At 46.1% G+C, this 6448-nt stretch overlaps 1 long non-coding RNA gene across 1 annotated transcript in view; it reads right to left on the reverse strand.

The window, feature by feature from the left end:
• LOC126177061 (uncharacterized) overlaps window positions 1-6111 on the reverse strand; it is a 28248-nt gene extending 22137 nt beyond the window's left edge. The window contains exon 1 of the long non-coding RNA XR_007535740.1: window positions 5999-6111. This is a non-coding gene — a long non-coding RNA (uncharacterized LOC126177061). The remainder of the gene's footprint in view (window positions 1-5998) is intronic.
• Between the last annotated feature and the right edge of the window lie 337 nt (window positions 6112-6448).

A 6448-nucleotide genomic window follows, 5' to 3' on the forward strand; every position in this document is an offset into this window, starting at 1 on the left:
TGGTCGATTAATGTGGTGGTCGATTAATGTGGTGGTCGATTAATGTGGTGGTCGATTAATGTGGTGGTCGATTAATGTGGTGGTCGATTAATGTGGTGGTCGATTAATGTGGTGGTCGATTAATGTGGTGATCGATTAATGTGGTGATCGATTAATGTGGTGATCGATTAATGTGGTGATCGATTAATGTGGTGATCGATTAATGTGGTGATCGATTAATGTGGTGATCGATTAATGTGGTGATCGATTAATGTGGTGATCGATTAATGTGGTGATCGATTAATGTGGTGATCGATTAATGTGGTGATCGATTAATGTGGTGATCGATTAATGTGGTGATCGATTAATGTGGTGATCGATTAATGTGGTGATCGATTAATGTGGTGATCGATTAATGTGGTGATCGATTAATGTGGTGATCGATTAATGTGGTGATCGATTAATGTGGTGATCGATTAATTAGGTGATCGATTAATGTGGTGATCGATTAATTAGGTGATCGATTAATGTGGTGATCGATTAATGTGGTGATCGATTAATGTGGTGATCGATTAATGTGGTGATCGATTAATGTGGTGATCGATTAATGTGGTGATCGATTAATGTGGTGGTCGATTAATGTGGTGGTCGATTAATGTGGTGGTCGATTAATGTGGTGGTCGATTAATGTGGTGGTCGATTAATGTGGTGGTCGATTAATGTGGTGGTCGATTAATGTGGTGGTCGATTAATGTGGTGGTCGATTAATGTGGTGGTCGATTAATGTGGTGGTCGATTAATGTGGTGGTCGATTAATGTGGTGGTCGATTAATGTGGTGGTCGATTAATGTGGTGGTCGATTAATGTGGTGGTCGATTAATGTGGTGGTCGATTAATGTGGTGGTCGATTAATGTGGTGGTCGATTAATGTGGTGGTCGATTAATGTGGTGGTCGATTAATGTGGTGGTCGATTAATGTGGTGGTCGATTAATGTGGTGGTCGATTAATGTGGTGGTCGATTAATGTGGTGGTCGATTAATGTGGTGGTCGATTAATGTGGTGGTCGATTAATGTGGTGGTCGATTAATGTGGTGGTCGATTAATGTGGTGGTCGATTAATGTGGTGGTCGATTAATGTGGTGGTCGATTAATGTGGTGGTCGATTAATGTGGTGGTCGATTAATGTGGTGGTCGATTAATGTGGTGGTCGATTAATGTGGTGGTCGATTAATGTGGTGGTCGATTAATGTGGTGGTCGATTAATGTGGTGATCGATTAATGTGGTGATCGATTAATGTGGTGAGCTACATAGCAGCTACAGGTGTGAGTAATCTGTAAAGCATAAATAAAGAAGTAATAAGTCATCTCATGTCAAATCTTTTCATTTAAAAAGTAACCCTCTGAAATTGCACCTACTGTCTTTTGTGTCATATTACATTTGAAAGCTGTGTTGAAATGTAGTAGTTTGTACATGTATCTTGAAAATTTGTTAACATGTGCTTTAAATAAATTGGTTATTCCATCTTTTTCTCATAGTTACCTTCCCTTAGGTAGATTGAAATGAGGGACTAATTCAGAATGTTTTGCCAATGGTGAGTTCATTGTTAACTGTAAATAAACTAGCTTCAGCAAGAACAACAAATGAAACTAAGTACCTTCATTCTTTGTCCACTCCGAACAGTAGTGTCTCCAACGTCGAGGTACTCCCTTACAAAATCTCCTTTTTATCTCATCAGGCACTCCTGAAATTATAAATAAAGATGTATCAATAATTATCATAGACATTCAGATCTTATCTAGACTGTAAAAAGTTCTGCTTTACAGCACACAGAGACAAAAATGAACAAAAGGTGACAAATGCTTTAGATACAGAGTTCGCTTCATTTAACAAAAGAAAATGAGGCATTGCAGAAAATATTACACACGAATTACGTCAACCAGAATAGTGCTTGGCCACATGCAGCAATGTCTTCTCATTTGTGTGTAAATAACCTTGCAGCATGAGACAGCCAATGCCGTGAGGAGTAAGACTGGAATCAGTGCGTCAACTGCTACGTTCTCTTTCCTAAAACGTCCTTGAAAACTTCGTTCCTCTGGAAGCCAGGACATGTTAGTATCTGTGGAAATGAGGCGGCGGATATAGGTTAAAGGCTGCAGTCTCTTCTTCAGCCTGGTATTCGCATGATTCCCTTCGCCGATCAACCGAGTGTTTTATGTCGTCGTGTTGCTCTTCCCAATAATAAATTGCGGGACGTGAAAGCTCTTCCCTGTGCTTGAACCTCTTCCTCCCGAACGCGTCGTCGGGAGGAGGTAATTTTAACTAGACTCCAGATAGGGTCTTTTTAGCCATCGACATCTTTTAAGTGGCGATCCTCCCCCACTCTGTCGCCACTGCTCTCAGCTGTGGACGGTAAGACACCTTTTACTTTAGTGCCCCTATTTGACTCCGTTACGCGCCCGTCTACAGCTGTCGCCTGATATGTCAATTTTAGCAGATGACACGCGCTCAGCCGATCGCGTTCTCGAGTTTATTAGTGCCAGTGAGATGACGTCTGTCATTTGAAGCTCTTTTTGGGGACAAACAACACCCTTCTATAGTGGTTTTTTAAGCTTTCCTTCTGTTTTTGGTTTCCCCTATTTTTTTGAGTTTTGCTCCCGTTGCTGCTGGTTTCCAGCAGCAGAAAACAGAGGACGGCACGAACGGATCTGGTTCCGGTGTCGCTTGACAGTGCCGGAGGGACCAGAAATGACAAATAAGGCATGGCCATGCTGGCGAAGAATGCGCCAGCGCAGCCTGCCAGAGAAAACGCGATAGAACACCAAATCGTGTGACGCCAAGCCAGGGGGAGCGCGTGGCGGCGGGTGCAGTAGCTGCAGGAGCGACCGATGGCCGTGGCAATGTGCCGCGTGGCTGAGAGATAGGAAGCAAGGAAAGTCCAGAGCGTGCGCTCGCGAGAGTGCGTTGCACGCAACTTGCTCATCTGCGACTTAAGCGTACGCACAAAGCGTTCAGCCTCGCCGTTCCACTGGGGGTAGAACGGGGCTGAGGTCAGATGGCGAATACCATTGGATTGATGCTCGGCGCAAGAGCTACAATTAGCAAGCAAATTCTCAATGTGTTTATTAATGCCGACCCAAGTGCAGTGACGACGCGCGAATTGCTTCGTCTGCACTGTACCCCAATGACCAGAGTGCAGCAATCGGAGAATTTCCGACTGTAACGAACCAGGTACAGCCACACGCGACTGATCATTCAGTTCGTAACAAGATAACACCGTGGTGTACAGAAAAGTTATGCAGATTAGAGATCCCTTGTACGGCGTTACTTTGCGCAACATGATAACAGGGTGAGGCCATTGAGTACGAATATACTGCAAAAGAATCTGCAAAGAAGCATCGGCAGCTGTCACGGTAGCAATGCGACGAAAATCTACCAATTCACAAGATAAGGAATTAGCTGATGGTTTTCCGGTAAACATGCAGCACAATTCGGAAGAATCAAACACTTCGTCAGGACCTATAGGCAGGCCGAAACAAAATTTCCTAATTGTAGTTAGACAAAAGCAAGGACCAACGTTGCAACTTTTGGGCAGTCTAGGCCTGAACTGGCTCTGGCGGGTGAAACGTCAGAGGCTTATGGTCTGTGACCAAATAGAACTTACGACCATACAAAAAAAATCATGAAACTTAGTTACTCCATAGACAATATCTAAAGCTTCTTTCTCGATTTGAGAATTTTTGCTGGGCAGAATTGAGCAACTTACGCGCAAAAGCGATCGGGCGATCGACAGAGTTAATGCGATACAAGAAAACCGCTCCGATGCCGTGCGAAGATGCATCGACAACCAAAACAACTGGTTTGGAGGGATCGAAAGGAATCAAACAGCGATCACTCAACAAAGCAGATTTGAGCTTGTGGAAAGCAGCGCAACATTTCGAAGACCAAACAAAAGGGACGTTCTTACGCCGAAGGCGAGGCAAAGGCGCTGTAATCTGTACCGCATTTAGTATAAACCGAATATAACGTGTAATTTTGCCCAACCCTGACTGAAGTTCTTTCAAGTTCCTGGGTGTTGGCAAGTCTCTAATCGCACTGAGATACGACGGCGAGGGGTGGATACCCTGTCCATTGATCATATATCCTAAATACTGAATCTCAGTTCGAAAAAATTTGGACTTGTCTCTGTTACACTTCAACCCTGCCTGTAGAAGTACAGTAAATAAGGCACGCAAATTCTGCGAATGTTAGTCAGGGATGCGATCTGATACAACTATATCGTCCAGATAATTGGCACAACCAAGGACAGTGGCACACAACAGCTGCAAATAAGACTGAAAAATAGGAGCCGGAGCACAACCGAACGGAAGTTGGCGAAACTTGAACAATCCAAGGTGGATGTTGATCACAAAATAGCGCTGCGACTGTTCGTCGAGCGGAATCAAAGTATGCGTCCCGCAAATCAATCGTGGAGAAGAATTTTCCCGCACCAAGCTTATAAAAATGTCTTCAGGACGCGGTAAGGGAAACGTAGCTACCACTGTCTGGGGATTTACTGTAGAATTAACCAGCACAGATACGGAGACGACATTTGGTTTCTTCACACACAATTTAGGCGAAGCCCATGGCGATGCAGAAACGTGTTCTATGACGCCACTGTCGTGCAAATGCGTAAGTTCAGCAGCTACGGCGTCGCGCAGTGCGTGCGGTACCGGGCGTGCGCGCCGGAAAACAGGCACGGCATTGCCTTTAACTAGAACATGCGCTGCAAAGTCCGTGGCACAACCAAGGCCATCAGAGAAGAGTTCAGCAAAATCATCGCATAGGGCGCAACACTGCATCAGCGCTAGAGACCATGCAGACAAAGTACATTGTCCTGAATTGCGAGGCCAAAAAGTTCAAATGCGTCCATGCCAAATATGTTCATAGTATCACTAGAGCGGGGTACATGGAAAGACACTGTACGGGTTGTTGCACCATACGTGGCTTGCAAACTGCACACGCCGAGCACTGAGATTTCTTGTGCAGTAAATGCAGTCAGTGTGGAACGTGAACGACGAAGCGGGGGCGAACCAAGCAAGTCATACGTCGATCTGTTCAGTAAAGAAACAGACGCACCAGTGTCCAGCTGCAGGCGAACAGAAGGTCCACAAATGTGCAAAGTGACAGTTTCGTCGCATCGCGCTGAATTCAAGAGGAAGTGTCTGGCAAAACTTGATCCTCACGACGAGCCGTTGACGCACGTGAAGCAGAAGGCTTTGAATAAAAGGCATTGGCGTCCATAGGCTGATGTGGATCATGATCGTGGCGGTTTCCGTTGCGGTGACGCCCACGCGAGTCACGCGAACGGGAGAGAAGTTGTGAATTAGTGTTTCTCTTACTGCACACAACTTGCACACGGCCTTCCTACTACAAAAATAACACTGTGTTTGACAGGATGGGCAACTGTCCCGTGGGTGGGCACGAAAGCAGTTCGGACATGATTTCAGTTTCTGAGCAGGTGCCAGGCGTGAAACTTGTTTAGGTGCTCGCGATCAGCGAGGCGTGGCTGGCAGTGCTGGCGCTGACAGTACACACAACCGGCACCCGGGGTCACGTCGAAAGCGGAGGTAGCCATGTCTAATGTATCTGCAGGAAGTAGTGGACTTGCTGACCAAAGACGGCTTTTTAAAACTGAGGACTTGTTCGCGGATGCGGTGATCAGCCACATTCTGCGCATTAGCGTCTCTAATCATTATATCCGCATATGAGCGTCCACATGAGCAATTAGTCACAATCAGAAGTTAGTCCCTGAAGGTCCGCTAATCAAAATTTACTGGACTGAGTAGGGCCACCTAGAGGCGAAGGAATTTGTAGTGTGCAGCTACCACATTAAAACTTACACTGTCACGGAAGTGGGAGTTCAAAGCTTCAATCACTTCATCGTAAGTTTCTGGGCGGGTGGTGGGAAACAGCTTCACGAGCACACGGTACAACACAACACCCGCGTTGGCAATGAGAAAAAGCAAGCCGCTCTGTACCTGGTATGTTGTATGCTGCGAAGTGTGCCTCGAGCTGGGCGATGTATTCTGGCCAGCGTTCAACGTCAGGACTGAAGGCACGAAATGGCGGCGCCGTCGGTGACGGCGTCGGTACAGGCGGTGGCGTCGGCGTCGGAGGCGCCGAAGTAGCTGCAGTTTGTAGTGTGACCAGTCCATTTATGGCAGCAAGCAGCAGCGTCTTTTGCTGAGCCTAAAAACCTACAAGATCGGACAGCGAAGCCTGTTCCTGTGACGAAGCCTTGGTTTACACAAATGAAAGTTCTGTACTGAGGCTAGCGCGATAAGAAAGCAGTACCGAGCAAAAATAGGAAATGCTAGGAGATGGAAAAAAAAAAGTAGCCTCGTCGCCACTTTTGTATCCCACCTGGAAGGCGGTGCGTGGGTAGGAGCGTGAAAAGGTAATACCCGTCGGTACTGCAGTATGAATTT

Source organism: Schistocerca cancellata, chromosome 3 (genome assembly GCF_023864275.1).
Source record: "Schistocerca cancellata isolate TAMUIC-IGC-003103 chromosome 3, iqSchCanc2.1, whole genome shotgun sequence".
NCBI classification, from domain to species: domain Eukaryota; kingdom Metazoa; phylum Arthropoda; class Insecta; order Orthoptera; family Acrididae; genus Schistocerca; species Schistocerca cancellata.